At 40.3% G+C, this 20,360-nt stretch overlaps 1 protein-coding gene across 1 annotated transcript in view; it reads right to left on the bottom strand.

The window, feature by feature from the left end:
• Positions 1–20,360, bottom strand: part of ARHGEF18 (Rho/Rac guanine nucleotide exchange factor 18) — a 2,448,098-nt gene that overhangs the window by 68,793 nt on the left and 2,358,945 nt on the right. The window lies entirely within an intron of this gene.

The following is a 20,360-nucleotide window of genomic DNA, read 5'->3' on the forward strand; positions in this document are numbered from 1 at the left end:
ACGACCTTTCAGAATGAGAGCACAGAGGTTTCTCAGTTCCTCAGAAAATGTTACAGAAACCTTTTCCAGAACCTACACTCATTCCTCCTGCTGTGTGTGTGTGTGTGTGTGTGTGTGTGTGTGTGTGTGTGTGTGTGTGTGTGTGTTACTGCCTGAAAATTTTCTGCCAGTCAGCTGTCCCTAAAATTGCAGACAGGATGTATAAAATTCCTCAGTCTTTTAAATTTGTGCACATTAATCCCAAACCTGACCCAGCAGCTACAACCTTAGTGGAGCCCACTGCTGCTAAGCACTTAGTTAATTCCAGTCCTACTCTTTCTGATAAGGATGGGAAAACTATTGCTAGGTACAAGAAGAAAGTGTGTAATTCTGAACTTTGGCTACTGGTACTATTTTAAGGAGGTGTGCGCCTGTGTTCTCAGAACCTTTGGGATGATGATAAAAGTGACATTTTATATTCTACCTTAGAGATTTAGTCTTTAGCCCCTCTGCTGCAGAGCTCATCAAAAAAGTATGATGAAAGGGGCAAGCTGATCCAGGGAACCTCTAAGATTTTTCAGCCCTCCTTTTCCAAACTGTCTAAGGGATCTTCTCTCTCCTCTTCCATTTTAGGCAGAAAACAGACTAAACCGAATTTAGGTTAAACAGACATTTAAGAAAGCATGTCAAGGGAGCTCCAAAAAGAAGCCTCTAACCTCTCAAAACCAAGGACAGTCCAGTCAATATACGAAAATGACTATTCAGGAGACCCTGTGACCCCCACTCCCACCCTGGCCCCCTTTTTCCAGCAGAAAGTGTTAATCTCCATTTTTCTCTTTGGCAACAGATTGCTCGAGACAAATGGGGTTCTGAATATCATTCATTAAGGTTACTGATGGCAGTGAGAGGAAATGCCTCCTTTCCAGGGGGTCATTCCTCGTTCTCCAGATCAGACTCTCGTTTCCACCTGTTGTTCATCATATGCTTTCTCAAGGAGAGAGAAAGTTCCTCCTTTCCAAGTGGGGAAGGGTTTTTATTCAAGGATGCTCCTAGTCCCAAAGGAAATGAAAATGCCTGGAGATCAGTTCTGGATGTTTCTTTCCTAAACCTGTTTGTGATAGCGCCCTAATTCAAAATGATGTCACTTCACAACCTGTTACCTTTTTTCTTCTTTAAAGTTTCCTGGCAACACTAGACTTAAAAGATATTTAGCATCACATCCCTGTTCATCCCAGCTTCAAATGCTTCTTAAGGTTATCTATTCTCTACCTTGACCTTTGAACTATCCAGTACACTAAGAGTGTTCACAAAGTGCCTAGCTCCAGTTATACTTCATTGAAGGATACAGGGTATCCACATTTTTCCAAATTTAGGCAACCTGCTCTTCTTTGCAGTATCAGAAAATCTCTCTATAGTCGGATGATTTTTTTTACTTTGTCACACAGGACTGTGCTCCTGGGATGTCAACAAGACAACTCAGTTCAAATAGCTTTTCTTCCACATGAAGAAAATAGATGCTTATTTAAATCTGTTTCTAAGGTTTTCTACTCGGACTTCAATCACTGCAAGGAAAAACCTCAGGATGTTGAGTCTCATGGCATCTACGATTCTTCTGCTACCCCTGGTACCTGGAATCTCTCTAATCCCAGCATGAACACCCTTTATCTTTTCAAATTCCAGTGCCGGGGTTTGTCAGAACAGAAATCTCTTGATGGAAATGGCAGATATCTTTAAATCCAAGTGTCCCCTTCTTCCTCCCTGCTCCAAGGCAGTTTCAGGAGGGATAAAAGTGCAGGGGTGTGTGCGACCCCAAGAACAACTGCAAGCACACACATATTTAGGAGATTACTTCTCTGACCAAGGCACTCAACTCTCTACATTGTCGTCTTTGGCCCTGGGACTGCTTCAAGGTGATTTCAGACAATACCACAGTCATGTGGGTACACCAACAAAGCAAGGTGGAACCAGGTTACACCCCTTCTGTAGACTAGCCATGTTAGCTTGGGATATAGTTTCATAGCACAATGTCACTCTACAGGCATCCTACATTCATCCAGAGCAAAGCTGCATGACAAACAGGCTGAGGAGGACCAGGGCAGACTCTCATGAATGGAAATTAGATCGGGGGGGGTCTTCCAACATTTGATCCATCTATGGGGAGTTCCTCAAGTCAACCTTTTTGCTTCCTATTTGAACAGTCAACTAGCAAGATTCTGCACCAGGTCTCTATTCAAGAAGACCTGGAAGACAGAAGTATTTTCTTTGGACAGAAATATTTCTGTACGCGTTTCCACAATTTCTATTGAAATCTAGGCTACTACTGAAGATTTAGAAGGAATCGCCCAAGGTCACTCTGGTGACTCCCTTCTGGCCTAGGCAACTGTAGTGCTACCTTCTTTCAGAAATGGCCACGGGCAAATACCACAAGCCTCCTAACAGACTGGATCTACTCAAACAAGAACAGTGGTGTTTGATACACTCCAGCTTCAATAATTTTCAACTGACTGACTGACTGGATAAGGTCTTAATTCACTTTAGGCACCTGTTTATGAAGGACATGCAGCAGGTACTAATGGAGGTAAAAAAGCCTGCTGCTACAAAATAATAATACGTTAGCAAAAGGAACGTTTTCTAGTTGGTGTCAACAACATAACCAGCATCCACTCAAGGTTTGCTGTTCTCTGGTACTACAATATTTGTGTGAGTTATTATCCTATGGCCTTTCTTAGTCCTCTATCAATGTTTACTTACTGGCCATTTCAATACATCTGTCCACAGATCCTCCTCTTTCAATGTAGTCTCACGTCAATATGTTCTTAAAAGGGATTTTGCATAAGAGGCCATCAAGTAAACTGGTGGCCCCCTCCTTTGGATCTTTATTTTGAGTTAGAGAAGCTAAGACTTGCTCCATTTGAACTAGCTTATCTGGCTGGCTTAAGGTTCTAAAAATGAAAACCATTTTACTGATTGCCCTGACCTCTGCAAGAGGAGTATCTCAGCTACAAGCTCTTACAGTGAGGCAACCCTACCTCATTTTCCATTGGGATGCAGTTTCTTTGGGAACTAATCCTTTTATGAGTAAAGTATCAAAGTTTACTTTATGTCAAACTCTCCATCTCCCAGCTTTCTTTACTGAATCTAAAAATGATGGAGAAAAGGATGCTCAATACCTTGGACATCCACAGACAACTTGGGTACTATTGTGACAGAACTAAATCTCTCAGATCTTCAAATCAACTGGTTATTTCTTATGAAGGTAAGAAGGGACAGCCTGTGTCAAAACAGGCCATTTCCAAATGGTTGTCCAAGCTATTATACTCGCCTTAAGAAATCTATTCCAGGAAGGGTCAAGTCCCTCTCTACCAGAACCTTGGCTTCATCTGTGGCTTTTTGGAAAGGGTTGGATTCGAGAACTATTCTAGAAGGTCGGTACTTGGTTCTCTGTACACACTTTTATAAAACACTAAGCTTCCTTCCCTCTCTAGGTCCAGATTAAGTTTGCTAGGACCATTCTCCAGGGGTTCCTGGACTCTTCTCCTTCCACCTTCCAAATGTAGTTAGCTTGGGTAATCTACCCAGATAGCCATGGCGTCTGCAGCAGGGATGAATATGACAAACATAGTACACTTGCATATGTTGAACTTACCGTAACAGTAGATGTTCAAACAGTCATGGCTGGAGCCACTCCCTTCCCTCCATCCCCTCTGTTTTTTTTTTGGTGTGTTTTTTGTGCTAGGGTGTGGACATTTATATTCTGTTGCTCGTAGCATGGTCCATTCAGGGTTCATCCTCCCTTTTTTCTGGCAGAAAAACTGAAAGACTTTGCACCCAAACTTGTCTTTTAGTCCTCTCATCTTCATCTTCTTGATGGTTGGAGAATGTCGAAGGTGCCCTGAAGCTTTGGAAGCTGGCCTGCTAGCCTTAGCAGGGTATAACCCATACAGCTAATGCTACTACAGCAGTGATCATTTGAACATCTACTGTTATGATAAGTTCAACTTACACAACTGTATTTTCTCTCTGGTTCTTTGAACCAGTACTCCATGCAGAGAAGTGTATGTATTAGACAAACAGTAAAATCAATGAAAGTAATTGTAATAATTTCCAGCATGATAAATATAACTATGCTTATCTGAGTAACTCCCTAAAAAATGCCAACAATAACTCAACACAGCAGTAAATTGAGTTCAAAATATGACTTGTAAATATATCTGCCTCAGACTTCTTTAACCTTGAACATAACTGCTATAAGATGTGCATTTACCTTACAAAAAATACAGTGAGTGAAGTACCTTTTAAAGAGAGTTGACAAATTTTAAACTTATATAAAGTAATGACAATAAAACATACAGAAAATATACCTATTTGAAACTATGTACAGATGTTCTTAAAAAGAATAAAATTAGATGATAATGCACTCAGTGGTAATATTTTCCTTACATAACAGTAACAATTGAACCGATTCTTTAGTACATGAAATATTGTACATTGTACATTGCCAATTTATGTACTATAGTATGCCTGGAGAATATAAGCGAATTATTATGACCATTTATGTATAAGCTGCTAAATATGGATGCATGGAACATAATTATATTAACCTGGCAAAGAAAAGATGGATCATGGTCAACTTAGCAGAAAGGAATTTGATCTTTTGACAAACAAGTACCCAGTAATAGCCATTTTTTCGGGATTCCTAAAATTCATAAAGATTTGGGTTAACCCTCCTTTTAGACCTATAGTGGATGCTAACAGATCTAAAATCCACTACGTTGCTAAGTTTGTTGATCATTTGTTAAAGGTTCGTGCTGAACCATTACCCCCAAATATGTAAAGATTCACGGCAGTTTCTTTCTAGAATTAACCATCTTGAGTATAACCAGAGTTGTATTTTTTTGACCATAGATGATGTAAATTTATACTCCGTTATACCACATACGTTGGGTTTAACCTGGGTGGAAGACTGCTTATATAAGCCGAATATTCTTTTAAGTGAAAGAGTAAGTCTTATTATTCTCTTGCTGCATTTGGTAGTTTCTAACAACTTCCTCTATTTTGATGGGCAATTTTTTAAACAATGCACAGGGGTCGCAATGGGGGCAGCTTGTGCCCCCAGCTTTGCCAACTTAGTCATGGCCCATTGGGAGGTTATAGACATTTTTAATAGTAATTTTTCATCTTGTTGGACATATTACACTCGATACCTGGATGACATACTTATTTTATGGACAAGGATGAGTGAGAATCTTTCTGAGTTCATGATAAATACTCCCCAAATATTAAAATTTACACATACCATATGATTAGATAAAATATCTTTTTTGGATATAAAATTAATCGAATACAGAGTCGAGTTGTTTTCAATCCAATATTTTTTAGAAAGAAAATGTTTGTTAATACATATTTACACTATCAAAGTTGGCACCCCCACCACCAGAAAAAAGCTGTGGTAAAAGCCAGCTGGTTAGGGTAGCCAGAATGGTTTCAGATGCCACGTCTTTTTTAAGGGACGTAGATAATGTTATCAACATGTTCCAGAATAGGCATTATCCTGATGCATTTCTCAACAACATTAAGGAAGAAGTCATTTTTAAAATGAGGTTGCATGGTGTGGGGTTTCAAGATATAACCAATATTCTAGATTCTGTACTGGAGTCAGGGAAATAGGAAATACACCCCGGGAATCACTTCTGTCTCTCTGCTGGACAGTGGCACAGGAAAATAACTTTCTTGGGTGGCGTAAGCTATAGTACCTTGCTGGCTAGGCTTAGGTAGGCTCTTGGGCCGATAGCCTAGTACCTACCTATGAAACCCCTTGATTGTTGATGTACCACAACTGTGGTATTGTCTATAACAAGAGGTCCAGGGCACCAAACATGACTCAGAGAGTGAAGTGCCTTGATCAGGGTAAGCATCTTTTTTATATTCATGTGCTTGTGTCTGTCCTTTGTGTCCCACAAACTCTGAACTTTTATCTCACCTAAACCTGCTCCACAAACAAAGTTCAAGGCATCTGTAGTGACTGACTGCTTTTGAATAGGGAGGGACATGAATTTAGGAACCGCTGTTGTCTTCAAGTGACCTACCTTCTGATAAACCCCAACAGTGGAATTTGAAAAGACAATGGATATTGGTGTTGGGATCGGACAGACTTTAGATACCACTGTATCTTCACATGTGGAGTCTTGCCAGGGATATCATGAAACTCATAGATGCCATGAGACCCAAAATCCTGAGTTGTTCCCTCACAGTGACCGAAGTGTGAGTGGAAACCCTTAGAAATAGATCTAAATATAGATGTTTTTCCTTTGGAAGAAAAGTTCTTTGAACTGAGGTGTCTAGCTGACACCCAAGGAACACACTCTTTTGTAAAGGAGTAAGAGGCCTGAATGTTCTCTTGGAATCCCAATTTGAGTAACAGACAGATCTCACCCAAGTCAGAGATTCCTGACCCTGAAAAACATTCTGCAAAGATAATCAACTTGTCTAAATATGGAAGAAATGTGGATACCCTGTAGCCTGCAATGAGCTATAACTAGAGCCAGACACACTGTGAACACTCTTGCAGTGGACAGTCCAATGGATGAGGCACAGAACCGATAATGGGATCCACACACACAAAACGTTAAGAACTGCCTGAAGTCTGGATGAATAGGGATGTGATGAGAATCTTAAATCCAGTGTTGCCAGGAAACTTGAATGAGGAAGAACAGGTAACAGGTTGTGAAGTGACAATATCAACCAGTATCACAAACAGATTGAGGAAAGAAAGATCCAGAACTGGTTCCTAGCATTTTCTTCATTTGGCACTAAAGACATCCTTGAATAAAAACCTTGGGAAAGACTGAGTTTATCACTCTCTGGGACAGCATGTGTTGAAGGACAAGGGGAAACGAAGTTTGTTGAACAAGGAACTAACCCCCCTGGAAAGGAGGGATTTCCTTCCCCTGTCATCTGTAACCTTGATGAATGACCTTCAGAACTCACTTGCCTGGAACTATACATTACCAAATAGAATGAGGTGATTCATATTTTCTAGAAAGGGACTGCTAGGGTGGGTGGCTGGTGTACAAGGTCCCTTAATTACTTTTTTCTGACCTCTTGAACTATCCTTAGTTGTGGTAGGGGTCCTGAATTATTTTTCACGCACCCCCCCCACAATTTCTTCTTAAATGCCTATTTACCTATATATTTTTCAGACTGGTAATGTTTGCTTTTTGCCAAAATTTGATCTTAAGAGATTCCCTGCATCAACTTACCCTTTCATCACAGTTTTTGATAACCTCTGCAGCAGAAGCACCAAAAACGAAATCTCTATCCAAAAGAGAATTTATAATCTCATGTTACACATCATCTGGGATGTTTTGAGAACACAGCCAGGCAAACCTCCTCAAAACAGTACCAGTGTTCATAGCCCTAGAAGAAGTATCAGCTGAGTCAAACACACACACTAAACAATGACTTGTTACTTGTACAATGGAAGAAATAATTTATTTAAAGCAGATTTTCCTCACACGAAGAAACTGCTTACAAAACATTCCATCATATGTTGATAATTAGTTTGAACAAAGTTTTAACATATTAACTTGACAACTCAAAATTCTGAACACCAAAGTTGCAGAAGCATAAACTTTTCCCCCTGTACTTAATCTTCACAGTCCTTGTCAGAAAGAGTGGGGGTGGAATTAACCAAATATTTAGTAGCAGTATGATTAACAGGTTTGGGATGATTGTATACAAAGTATGATTAACAGGTTTGGGATGAGTGCATACAAAGTATGATTAACAGGTTTGGGATGAGTGCATACAAAGTATGAATAACAGGTTTGGGATGAGTGTATACAAAGTATGATTAACATGTTTGGGATGAGTGTATACAAAGTATGATTAACATGTTTGGGATGAGTGTATACAAAGTATGATTAACATGTTTGGGATGAGTGTATACAAAGTATGATTAACATGTTTGGGATGAGTGTATACAAAGTATGATTAACATGTTTGGGATGAGTGTATACAAAGTATGATTAACAGGTTTGGGATGAGTGTATACAAAGTATGATTAACAGGTTTGGGATGAGTGTATACAAAGTATGATTAACAGGTTTGGGATGAGTGTATACAAAGTATGATTAACAGGTTTGGGATGAGTGTATACAAAGTATGAATAACAGGTTTGGGATGATTGTATACAAAGTATGAATAACAGGTTTGGGATGAGTGTATACAAAGTATGAATAACAGGTTTGGGATGAGTGTATACAAAGTATGATTAACAGGTTTGGGATGAGTGCATACAAAGTATGATTAACAGGTTTGGGATGAGTGTATACAAAGTATGAATAACAGGTTTGGGATGAGTGCATACAAAGTATGATTAACAGGTTTGGGATGATTGTATACAAAGTATGATTAACAGGTTTGGGATGAGTGCATACAAAGTATGAATAACAGGTTTGGGATGAGTGTATACAAAGTATGATTAACAGGTTTGGGATGAGTGCATACAAAGTATGATTAACAGGTTTGGGATGAGTGTATACAAAGTATGAATAACAGGTTTGGGATGAGTGCATACAAAGTATGATTAACAGGTTTGGGATGATTGTATACAAAGTATGATTAACAGGTTTGGGATGAGTGTATACAAAGTATGAATAACAGGTTTGGGATGAGTGCATACAAAGTATGATTAACAGGTTTGGGATGATTGTATACAAAGTATGATTAACAGGTTTGGGATGAGTGCATACAAAGTATGAATAACAGGTTTGGGATGAGTGCATACAAAGTATGATTAACAGGTTTGGGATGAGTGCATACAAAGTATGAATAACAGGTTTGGGATGAGTGCATACAAAGTATGATTAACATGTTTGGGATGAGTGCATACAAAGTATGATTAACAGGTTTGGGATGATTGTATACAAAGTATGATTAACAGGTTTGGGATGAGTGTATACAAAGTATGATTAACAGGTTTGGGATGAGTGTATAACAAAACTTAAAAGATTGAGGAACCTTTTCCCTTCTAGCTGCTTTTTAGGGGCAGCAGGCTATTAGGAAAACTATAGACAGTGACTCACACATTCTCCAGAGCTCGCAGAAGTTGGGGATAGGTGAAGAAAATTCCTTTTGTAACAGTTCAAAGCATTTTCTGAGGGACTGGGAACCCCAGTGTTCTCATGCTGAAAACACAGTCACATTCTGGAAACGGTCCCAGAGAAAGAGAAATCCCTCTCTTAGTCGAATCAGAAAAGGACAAAACCCTTCATCTTCCAGTGCAGATTCAGAATCTTAAATCTCTTCAGGAAGAGGTATCTCTCTCCTTTAACCAGACACCACCTTATAAAAAGGACCAATAGCCTGAATTAAACCCTGCACCAGACTCTGTAGACTACTCCTGTTAAGGAAATTGTGGATGAGTAGATACACGTTTAGTTTTCTTTTTTAAAATGAGGCCAACTGGGTTGTTAATGTCAGCAATAACTTCCCAAGGGATGGGCACAGTGTTCTGACTAAACAGGGAAGCCTTCCCCTGTTCCCTCTCCTAGGACCAGAGTGGCTCTCCTTTTTAAACTAAGGGAACCCCAACAGCCGCAGAGCACATGGCTAACCCATGGGCCACAGTGACTATAGATGCTACACTAGAGGGATCTGCGATAAAAGACAAGTGGTCTGAGGAACAAGCTATGGCCACAGCTGAGTCACCCACCTGTGGCTGAAGCAAACTGCTAGCCTGCTGTGGTGGCAAAGGCTGTTTGCTTAACTTTTTTCTTTTTGTGGCTGGACGAAGGACTGACCGTGGGATCGGATGTTTGTTTCGTAGTCAAGCTATAAATTGCACCTCTTTCCTGGTGAAAACAAACACCAAAAGCCAGTAAAAAGTCAAAGTTTTTAGAAGTCACATTTCAGACAAAAACACAGTAAAAAGCACCTTAAAACCCTTTGCAAGCCCCCCCAAATAAACAATTTCTCAACACAAAAAAATAGTTTTCAATTACTTTAAACAACTTTTAAACTGACCGAAAAAACTGAGCTCCCATTTAAAAGTACAGTTAAGTCTTGAGACAATCCATTAAAACACAAAACTCCTAGCTTAAAAATAGCTTTCCTAAACAAGAAAATACAATTAAAACATTTTTTTTAATGTGGAAGGTTTTTCCCCAAATGGAACTTATCTGCACAGCACAGGAACAGCATAAGTCGACTGTTTATATGGAGTCCTCCCTTCAATGGCATGAACGTTCTGAAGGGCGTAGCACCCAACCCTGTTTTTTTTTTATTTTTTTTTTAGACAGCTCAGCTCAAACTGACTGACGGTGTGGGTGTGTGGAATATGCCTTAAAGCTTTGGAAGCTACCCTGCTGTTATATCCATGGCATGATATAACCCATACAGCTAAGGTTATGGCAGCAGTGATCAATATGGTGAACATTTTTCATAATCTAATATGTGAATTCCTTGATATGTGTTTGTAATGTTCTTTAGTGTTAATGGAATGTTTCCTCCAGGACACTGCTGAGAAGGTGTTCAACAACAGGTCAGACTTTCCCGGTAAACAAATTCAAGTAAAATAAAACCAGCAACTCAACAAAGGCAAGTATGTAAAAACAGGACGTTACTTTTAATTCCCCACATTTTAACAATATCATCAAGTATTTCCATTTTGGGTGAGTAATTATAACGAACTGATGGAGTTTACGGACTATATAAATTTAACTACTACTTTTTAAAAAAATTTACCCATTCCAGTGGGCTGAATCAAATTAATTAACTTGATGTTAGCATTTATAAAAATAAGAAAAAAGTATTGAGAGTCTACTATTTATAAAAAACCCACCTTTCCTAATATTTATATTTTAATTGCCAGTACCCAAGTTGGCAAAAAATGGAATTTAGTTAAGGAACAGTTTATTTACACTGTCAAGGTTGTTGTTTAATGACCAAGAATTCAACAAGGAGCTACAACATCTTAAGTCATTCTTCCTCGAAAGGGAATATCCTGAATCTTTGTAAGATGCATTAGAAGCTCATATAATGGTAACTAGAAATGAAAAATACAAACCATTATTAAAATATCGTGAATCAGGCCAAACAAAAAGTTTAAACTTAGGGAGTAATTTTTCGTAAGGTTCTTACTTATGACAGTAAAGTAGGATATACTAGAAATATATTAGGGAGAAACTGGGCTGGAATCTTTGGGATACTTAACATCAAAAATAAATTGGGTAATAAACCAAAAGTAGTACTTAAAAAAGGTTTTAATCTAAAGTCCCATTCTGAGTTTGAAAAGAAGTATGCCTTAGTAAAACTTCAGCTGACTGGGGTGTGTTTAAAAGCGAGGCATGTAAACAGTGTAAAAACATCAATAAGACAAGGAGTTTTTTGGTGGCTAATTATCCCAAGATATTTACTGTGTATGGTCACTACAATACCTTATGCTGTTCCCGTCAAGCCTTTTAAGCAGGAAAAACAGAGAAGGCTCTTAGGCAAAGAATTTATCAACATACATATATGACTAAAAACGCAGATGTTAATAAAGTGTTTTATAAACTAACTATAGTCTGTGCAAGTTTTAATAATTTGTTACTTTTGATCCTGGAGAAAAGTGCAACACAGTATTAGAAGAGGAAACTGGCATGCAAAATTGGGGGCAAGGGAGCTGAAATGGCAACGCCTTTTAAATGCATCCAAGTTGCTAGAACTAAATGAGACCACATCAATCAACAGTATTTTAATGTTGAGAGCAGATAAATTATGAATTGTGCAACAGTATAATCTTGAGATTGTTTGTGTGTGTTTCTAACATTTTAATCCATGAATTAATGTTTAGACATCTAAAAGTCATGTGACTTTTTATTTTAACTTAACTGGTATAATTAATGAGTAAGGCAATACTAAACTGTAAAAAAAGTTTTTTATGGTTTTTATTTGGAGGAAGTTCTGCAAGTATTACAATGAATGTGATAAATGTATTCTAGCTGCGAGTGTACTCCAAGTCGCGCTGTGTGTTTGGTTTACTTGTAAATAAAAATAAAATATATATAAAGATCTGATGTATTTTACTAACCAGAGGAGAAGTTGAAGATCATAATAAAGAACTGAAGGAACGCTTCTGAGAAGGAGAGGGAAATAGTGAAGCGTGATAAGTTGTTTCTCCCCACAGAACAAGATGGTTTAGGATTACCTGATTTGAAAGGATACTTCAGAGCTACACAACTAAGGCTCGGATATATAATACAAGCAGATGGTTACCAATCAAAGCAGAAAGGCACTGTGGTGAAATGGAGGAGTTTAATAAATTACTAAGTAAAGCACTGGATTTTGGATTAAGGACCATTACTAAAAAAAAAAAAAAAAAAAAAAAAAAAATGTATAAAATAGCAGAAAATATTCTAAGAACTAAGTCACCAAGAGAATAGAAAAAAATACATTTTTACCAATACAGATGACCTTGAAAGCAGAGACAAAGAAAATACTGAAGAATATGACAAAGGTTTTGGAAGTAAATTACTATTGGGGAAGTACTAGAGTGAGGTGAAGTTAAAGACCACCCTCTCTACAAACGATTGATAGCAGAATATAGACACAGAGAAAAGGATAGGGGGAGTGTAAAGTGAAAGACCAGCTCGCTCTGAGTTTTTAGTGCAGTCTACAACAGACGCTGTTATTTAAAAAGGGATCACTAACACGGCATATAAAATGCTGCATGACAGCTACAAGAATCAATGAGAAGAGGTTAGAAAAAATAGAAAAACAAGAAGATCCTGTTTGAGCATCCTTCTACAGGAGCAGAAAGAAGAGAGAGAGACTTTGCTTTATTATAAGTACCTGTTTTTGCTTTCCTTAGCTTAATTTTGCTTGGCGCACTTTATTACAGTCGTTTTACAAGTTTTGGTATTTAATTTGGTTTACCTTCATAAGTGCGTTATGCATTTGGGCGAATCCACTACGTGCGAAAGGAGGTTTCCAAATTGGCAATACCTTGAACAAAAATTGTCAGAATGTGCAATGAGCAAATGCACGTTGGCATTCGCTCATTGCAAATTCAACACTGTGGTGCAGAGTGCACTATAGCGAGGATCGGGAAATGAACCCTTACCCCACTGTAGTGCGATCTCGGAGTTAGCATATTAAAGTAGGGCGGGTGTGGGGGCTTGCCCCCCTGCATTATGATGCGTCTTCGACATTGTAGTTCGAAAATCAGCGAATCTGCTGTTCGATTTGCTGATTTTCGAACTACGGAGACTTTCACAGTTTAAAATTTGCGCTTTTGGTTCGCAGAAAAACACGGTCGATATTTTAATTTCCAACAAAATGAAGGTAAACCATTTAATTTAACTGTTTTCTGCTGATTTTGCCTACTGCACTTTCTTGAATCCTTTTTTTCAACTGCATTTACTGTTACAGGCCACACACTCAAGTGAGCTAGCCTTGTAGAGCCTTAAAAGTGAATTTTACTACTGCATTTACTGTATTTCTGTTTCTGTAACACAAAAATGAAAAAAGAAATCCTATCTACTTGCTCATTTCCTACCTTTTTCTCAAACTAGAATAGTCTGGATCTCAGATTTGCTGATTTCAGGACTGCATTTTGTGTTCTGAGTTGTCCACACCTTGATGAGATATAGAAGGAAGTCTTTCTGGTCATCAGTGGGAGTGGTAAGCTCTGAGCAGTCTATCCATTGCTAGAGGAGTGGTTTCCAGCTCAGGAATTGTATTTTACTGGTTGTTTTGGGTGGCTTCTATCCCTTTCAACTTTCTGACTTAAAAAACAATGTTTGCTTGGGTTTGCACTTGTTTTACCTCAGCGGATCCTGTTTGGGCATCCTGCAGATTTCTACAGCAGCAGTAAGAAGAAAGAGATACTCTGCTTGATTATAAGTACCTGTTTTTGCTTTCCTTGGCTTAATTTTGCTTGCCACACTATTCCAGCTGTTTTACAAGCTTTGGTATGCTTTGGTATTTAATTTAATTGTTTTCTGCTGATTTTGCCTACTGCACTTTATTGAATTGTTTTTTTTTTTCAACTGCATTTACTGTTACAGGCTACACACTCAAGTGCGCTTGCCTTTTAGAGCCTTAAAAGTGAATTTTACTACTGCATTTACTGTATTTCTGTAACAGAAAAAAAAGCCCCAAAAAATTCCTATCTACTTGCTCATTTCCTGCCTTTTTCTCAAACTGGAATAGTCCGGATCTCAGATTTGCTGATTTCAAGACTGTATTTTTTGTTCTGTGCTGTCAAGACCTTGCTGAGACAGAAGGAAATATTTCTGCTTATCAGTGGGAGTGGTAAGCTCTGAGAAGCCTATCGCTAGAGGAGTGGTTTCCAGCTCAGGAATTGTATTTTATTGGCTGTTTTGGGTTGCTTCTATCCCTTTCAACTTTCTGACTTAATAATCCGTGTTTGCACAGGTTAGTGCGTCGTGCAGTGCCGCTAAGCTAGGGTAAACCATTACCGGTGCCTTAAAGTCTGCTCTTCAAATTTTTCCCTTAGATCTTGCTAGCTTTCATCTCTTAAGCACTCAAATCAGACCTGTAAAACCCAGCCCTTCATCAGAAACTCTTGCAGGTGTTATTGTAAGCATACCAGCTGTTAGTAGCACTAAAAAAATCCATAAAAGTATCAAAAACAGAAGCAAAACAGTTCCACTACTTAAATAACTAAGCACCTATCCAGGCATTTCTAAAGGTCAGCTCCCTATGCTTTCTCCTATTAACCTGGTGAACCTGGGCATCCTGAGGCAATCTAGCAATTGCCTCATGTACACAGACAACCCTATTCTCCTACCGCCAAACGCATCCACTTGTGAGAGATGCACGTACATAGCCAAACTACAGACCATGGTCTCTCAAACCAAGACTGGGCTAGCCTGTCAAGAGGAGAAGGTTAACACATACATCACACCTCATAACACATAAGCTCCCTGGATCACACACCACCACATCTCTCACATAGCAACACAAAACACACACACACTTTTGCAGAGGCTCTCAATAAAAATCTGCCCAAACAACAAAGACCTCCGAGGCAGAAACGCAAGCAACCAAATCACCCAAACACAACCCCCAAGACACACAGCCCACAAACAGTGTGCCACTCAGTCTAAGCCCCTACGGCAAAACAGTTTACCCAATACACTAGTCATACGTGAATCAATAGTAAGGCACACTGACGTCCTACTCACTAGGTTAAATAAAGAGAAAGTTACGGTAAGCTGCCTGTCGGGTGCCAGGATTCAAAACATGACGCATGCACTTAGGTTTCTCCACAATAAGTACAAATATGACTCGGTCATAACCATGTTGGTGTGAACGACCTAAGATGTACCTCCCTGGACTACATGAAGAGAGACATGGAGGAGCTCTCGGATCTTGTAGCCTAGGCAGGTATGACCCTAGCTCCGAGGAGCATACTACCATCACCCAAGATACCACAGTACAAGGAGAAAATGATTGACTTCAACAACTGGCTAAGTTTTTGGTGTCATTTAAAGGGGATCCAGTATATGTCTGCCTGGGATGACATGCTCGGCAGACCTCAATGCTATGCCAGTGATGGCCTGCATCTGTCACCCCCTGGGATTCTGGACACTGGCAAAGGCTCTTGCCCCTGCTATAGTGCCTTTTTTAGGCAATGCCCTGAAGACAAATTTACCACCATAACAACTGCAAGCAAACGCAACCTGAGGGTTATGCTACACAACGCTAGAAGCCTAAATCTCAAAATCCATTCGCTTGAGTCACTCAAACTGGAGAACATCGACCTCTGTGCAGTAACCGAAACTTGGTTCAAGGCTCCGGACAGCACCCCAGCGCTACCAGGCTACATTGCAGATGACACTTTTCGGCCCCTAAACCTGGACCGAAGCCCTAAAGGAGGTGTGGACCGAAGCCCCAAAGGCGGTGGTGTATCCATCTTTATAGAGGATATGCACACCTCCAGACTGGTTGCTCAACATAATGCATTAGAGATACTACAAGTACAACTAACACTGGATAAAACTGAAATCCAGGCTGTAGCCTGCTGCAGATCCCCCACAATGTCCCAAGACTCCCACTCCGCATTCCTTAACACTCTGGAAGGCATTAAGGTTCAACCTAATACCCTCATACTAGGAGACTAACTACCCCTCCATTAGCTGGAAAAATTACTCCTGTTCCAACTCATTTGCCCAACGATTTCTGGAATTCATTAATTCCAATGCCCTGGACCAACTCATTCTCACCTCTACCAGAGGTAGAAGCATTCTCGACCTGGTCATTTCAAACATGGGGAACCGCTGCTCTATACCAGTAATCAACTCCTCCCTGGTTAGATCTGACCACAAATTAGTCACAGTCGATATCCAAATCCCACCCTCACACCCCATGAAGGAAGCCACAGTGAAGAACTTTTCCAAAGCCAACTTTGAGCTTCTAAAGACAGAAATGTCTAACTTCACGTCATCCATGCAAACAGGGAATGAATGTACGGCCGCTGAATCGTACACCAAGGCACTGTATGAACATTTACACAAGTGCATGGATCAGGCCATACCAAACAAAACCAAGATCCTGTCCTCCAAAAAAAGGAAGCCAATCTGGTGAACACCTGCCATTAACAAACTCTGTAACAGAAGGAAAAAAACTGTTGCAGAAAAGGACAAAGTCCCAAGACTGGAAAAATTCCTTTGTACGTCTCAGCAAAAAACTGAGATCCCTCATCAAATCCTCCAAAGCTAGTTATGAAAACAAAATTACAACAGATGCTAAAGATAGCCACAAGGCATTCTTTAGTTATGTCAAGAATCTGCATAACAATACACAAAGGTGCTCTGAGCTACTGCACAACGGCACCACTTATACTGAACCAACAGATATTGCCAATATCTTGGATGACAGGTTTAGCGCAAACTTTACCCCCCCACCCCCCACCCAAGGGCCTATCCCAACAGCCGAGGAATGCCAAATCCAGAATATCATGGCTGCACAGGTATTAGCCACACTATCCAAATCCAAAAATATAGCTTCCATGGGACGAGATAATATACTTGGCTGTGTTCTACATGAATTACAAAGGGAACTGGCACCATACCAGAGTGCCTTGTTCAGCCACAGCCTCACTTCAGGCTTTGTTCCTGCCGAATGGCGCACTGCTACAGCTATTCCACTCCACAAATGGGGAGTGCAACTACTGACCGTGGAAACTACTGCCCCATCAGCCTGACGAGCCTGATCTATAAGGCCATGGAGTGCATCATTTGGACCTCATAGATAGGTATATAGGGAACCTTCAAACCCTGGGCCCCTCACAGTTTGGGTTTGTGAAGGGCAGATCATGTCTACTCAACCTGACAGACTACTTCAAATCTGTCACCAAAGTGGCTGATGAATGCAAGGTAGTCCCATACGGCCTACCTCAATCTGGCCAAAGCCTTCCACACCTTCCTCCACTCAGGGATCATTGACAGACTCACTAACCTAGGCATTAACCCCTACATCATAAGATGGGTTGCCAACTGGCTCACGGACAGAACCCAGACGGTGAAAGTAGCGGACTCCAAATCACACTACTGGGCATTTACAAATGGAGTCCCACATGGATCCTTCCTGGGTCCTCTCCTGTTTGGTATCTACTTCTCTGAATATTACTAGGTGTCAAAAAATCAGTTACAGGAAAATCAAAACCTTAACTAACCTTAACAAAAGTACTGAATATTGTAAAGGACATAAAAGAACTGGAGGTGGGATCTTTAGAAAAGGGAAGTATCAAACTAAACAGAAATAAATCGAATTTGGGGTAACAACTTGGAGGAGTGAATTTTAAAAGAAGGCAGGATTTGAGCAACTTATGCAATGCTGAGGTGAATGACAATTATTAAAAAATGAAAAAAAAAAGCTATGCACTCACCATAACTTTGCATTTGTGTTGTCGATCTTCATTCATTCTTGACAGTTGGCAATCCAGTTCCGATCCTTGGAACCAGCAATTGGAACCGGCTCAGCCTTTATACAGCTCGCGCCAGTCAAAAACTCTTGAGCCAAGTCTCTACCCACAATGCCCCTGTGCATGTTACCTCAGACTGAGTTTGCAAATTACAGCAAGATAAATGTCCAAGGTAAATACCCTACTGTCAAGCCAAGGACAAGAGTACGAACCTCCAGGAAATCTCGAAGGAGGGTGGGATGTCAAGAATGAATGAAGATTGACAACACAGATGGAACATTATGGTGAGTATATAACTTCTTTATCTGATGTTGTCAATCTTAGTTTATTCTTGAAAGTTGCGCCAGAGTCCCCAGCTACTTATACCCTGCGTGGCCTTATGGAAGGACATTCCTGAGAACCATAGAGCCCAAAGGATGCTCTTCCCCTGGAGACCATATCCAATTTGTAATGAGTGATAAAGGTATGAGGCGTTGCCCAAGTTGCGGCCGCAAATATTTCATCCAGAGAGGGCTTGGAATGAAAAACAGGTGAAGTGGCAATAGATCTGGTTGAGAGAGCCCTTACAGGCGCAAGTAATTTATGATTGTTTTGTTCATAAACAAAGGTAATGCAATCTCCGAACCATTTAGGGTCACCTTAGAAACAGGTTTACCTATTCCTTGGTCCTAAAAATGAGACAAACAGTTGGTCTTAAGTTCTGCATCCTTAGTCCTGTCAAGATAAAATCTCAGCTGTCTGTGGATGTCTAACAGATGCAGACAGTATTCACCTTTGTTAGAGAAATTTGGAAAGAAAACTGGTAAATGAATGGACTGACTGATGTATGACTCGAAGACCACCTTAGGAAGGAATGAAGGGTTAGTCCTCAAGGACACACTGTCTTTATGGAAGATCATGTATGATGGTTTCGTACAAAGTGCCTGTATTTCTGAAACCATTCTTGCAGAAGTAATGGTCACTAGAAAAGAGTTTTCCAGGAAAGAAACTTGAGATAACAAGTAGCAGCTGGCTCAAAGGGAGGCAACACTAAATATTGCAAAATGAATGTAAAATCTCATGGGGGTAATGGATCCTTGAACTGGAGTCTGATATGTAGGATTCCCTTTAGAAACACTCTGCATAAGCGATGGGAAATTAAGGACTGGTCATCGCAGCCACTGTGAAAATTAGAGATGGCTGCTAAGGTAATGAACGGTTGAAGCAGCCGCTCTCTGGTTGAAGAGGTCTGAAAATCTAAAAAATTTTTTTTAACCGGGGCTGATAAAGGATCCAAATTATTCTTAGAAGCCCAAAGAGAAAATCTTTTCCATTTACTGGAATACAATTTCCTGGTGGATGGTCTAATGAGAAGCCAAAATAATTTTTCGGACAGGGGAAGCAATATTAGATTGTTTGGCGATTAATGGAATTGGAGGAACCGAGTTGTGAGCTTGAGGGAGTGATGGTCTGGGTGTGACAGAAGATCCGGAACTGGGTCCAGAATCCAAGGATGATGAAGCAAGTGAGGCCACAGGAAGGGAAACCAAACTTGTCTAGGCCAGAATGGGGCAATGTGGATTACTCTGGAATGCAACCTCTGGGCTTTCTTCAGAAAAAGGGGAATGAGGTGAAATGCATAAAGAGACCTGGGGACTAATCTAGGAGGAGAGTGTCTCTTAGTGACTCTCTCTGTGGAGAGAGTAGGGCAAAGTATGAACTACAGTTGTTGTTTACTGGGAAGGCAAATAGACTGCAGCAAGGCTCACCCCATTGGTGAAATATATGGAGACCACTCATGCAGGAGTAGGATGTGTCTGTTCAACTTGTCCACTATCATGTTGGAACTCACCAGGATGTGCATTGCCACAAGAAAATGGTTGGAAGATATCGCCCACTGCCAAGCTCTGAGAGCTTCCTGGCAGAGGGGATAGGACTTGGTTCCCCCTTGGTTGTTGCTGTACCAAACTACCAACATGCTGACTGGACTGCAACCATTCCTGGAGGAAGGGCAGTCTGAAAGGCTTGCAACGCTAGAAGCACTGCTCTCATCTCCAGGACAATGATGTGCAACTTGGCCTCTTGAGGACACCAAGTGCTTTGGACCATCTTTCCCAGATAATGCCCCCCCCACCCCATGTGGGAGGCATCCGTGGTCACCTTGGCCTTGGGCTGAGGGGGAACAAAAGGACAGCCCAAGGTCGGATGACTTAAGAAGTGATTAAGGATGGACCATTGTGAGGCTAGAAGCCACAGAAGTATGCTCATGTGAAACTGTGCCACGGGAACTAGGGTGATAGCTGCTGCCATGGAACCCAGGGCTTGAAGAACAAGAATAACGTGATCTTTTTGTTTTGGTAAAATGGACTGGACTTGGCATCTTATCTTTTGTAGTCTGTGAAGGGGTAAGACAGGATATGCAGGAGTATCAAGTCATGCCCCGATGTACTCCAAGTTTTGGGTAGAG

The sequence above is a fragment of the Protopterus annectens genome, chromosome 13.part0, assembly GCF_019279795.1.
Source record: "Protopterus annectens isolate FY-2018-M chromosome 13.part0, PAN1.0, whole genome shotgun sequence".
Taxonomy (NCBI): domain Eukaryota; kingdom Metazoa; phylum Chordata; order Ceratodontiformes; family Protopteridae; genus Protopterus; species Protopterus annectens.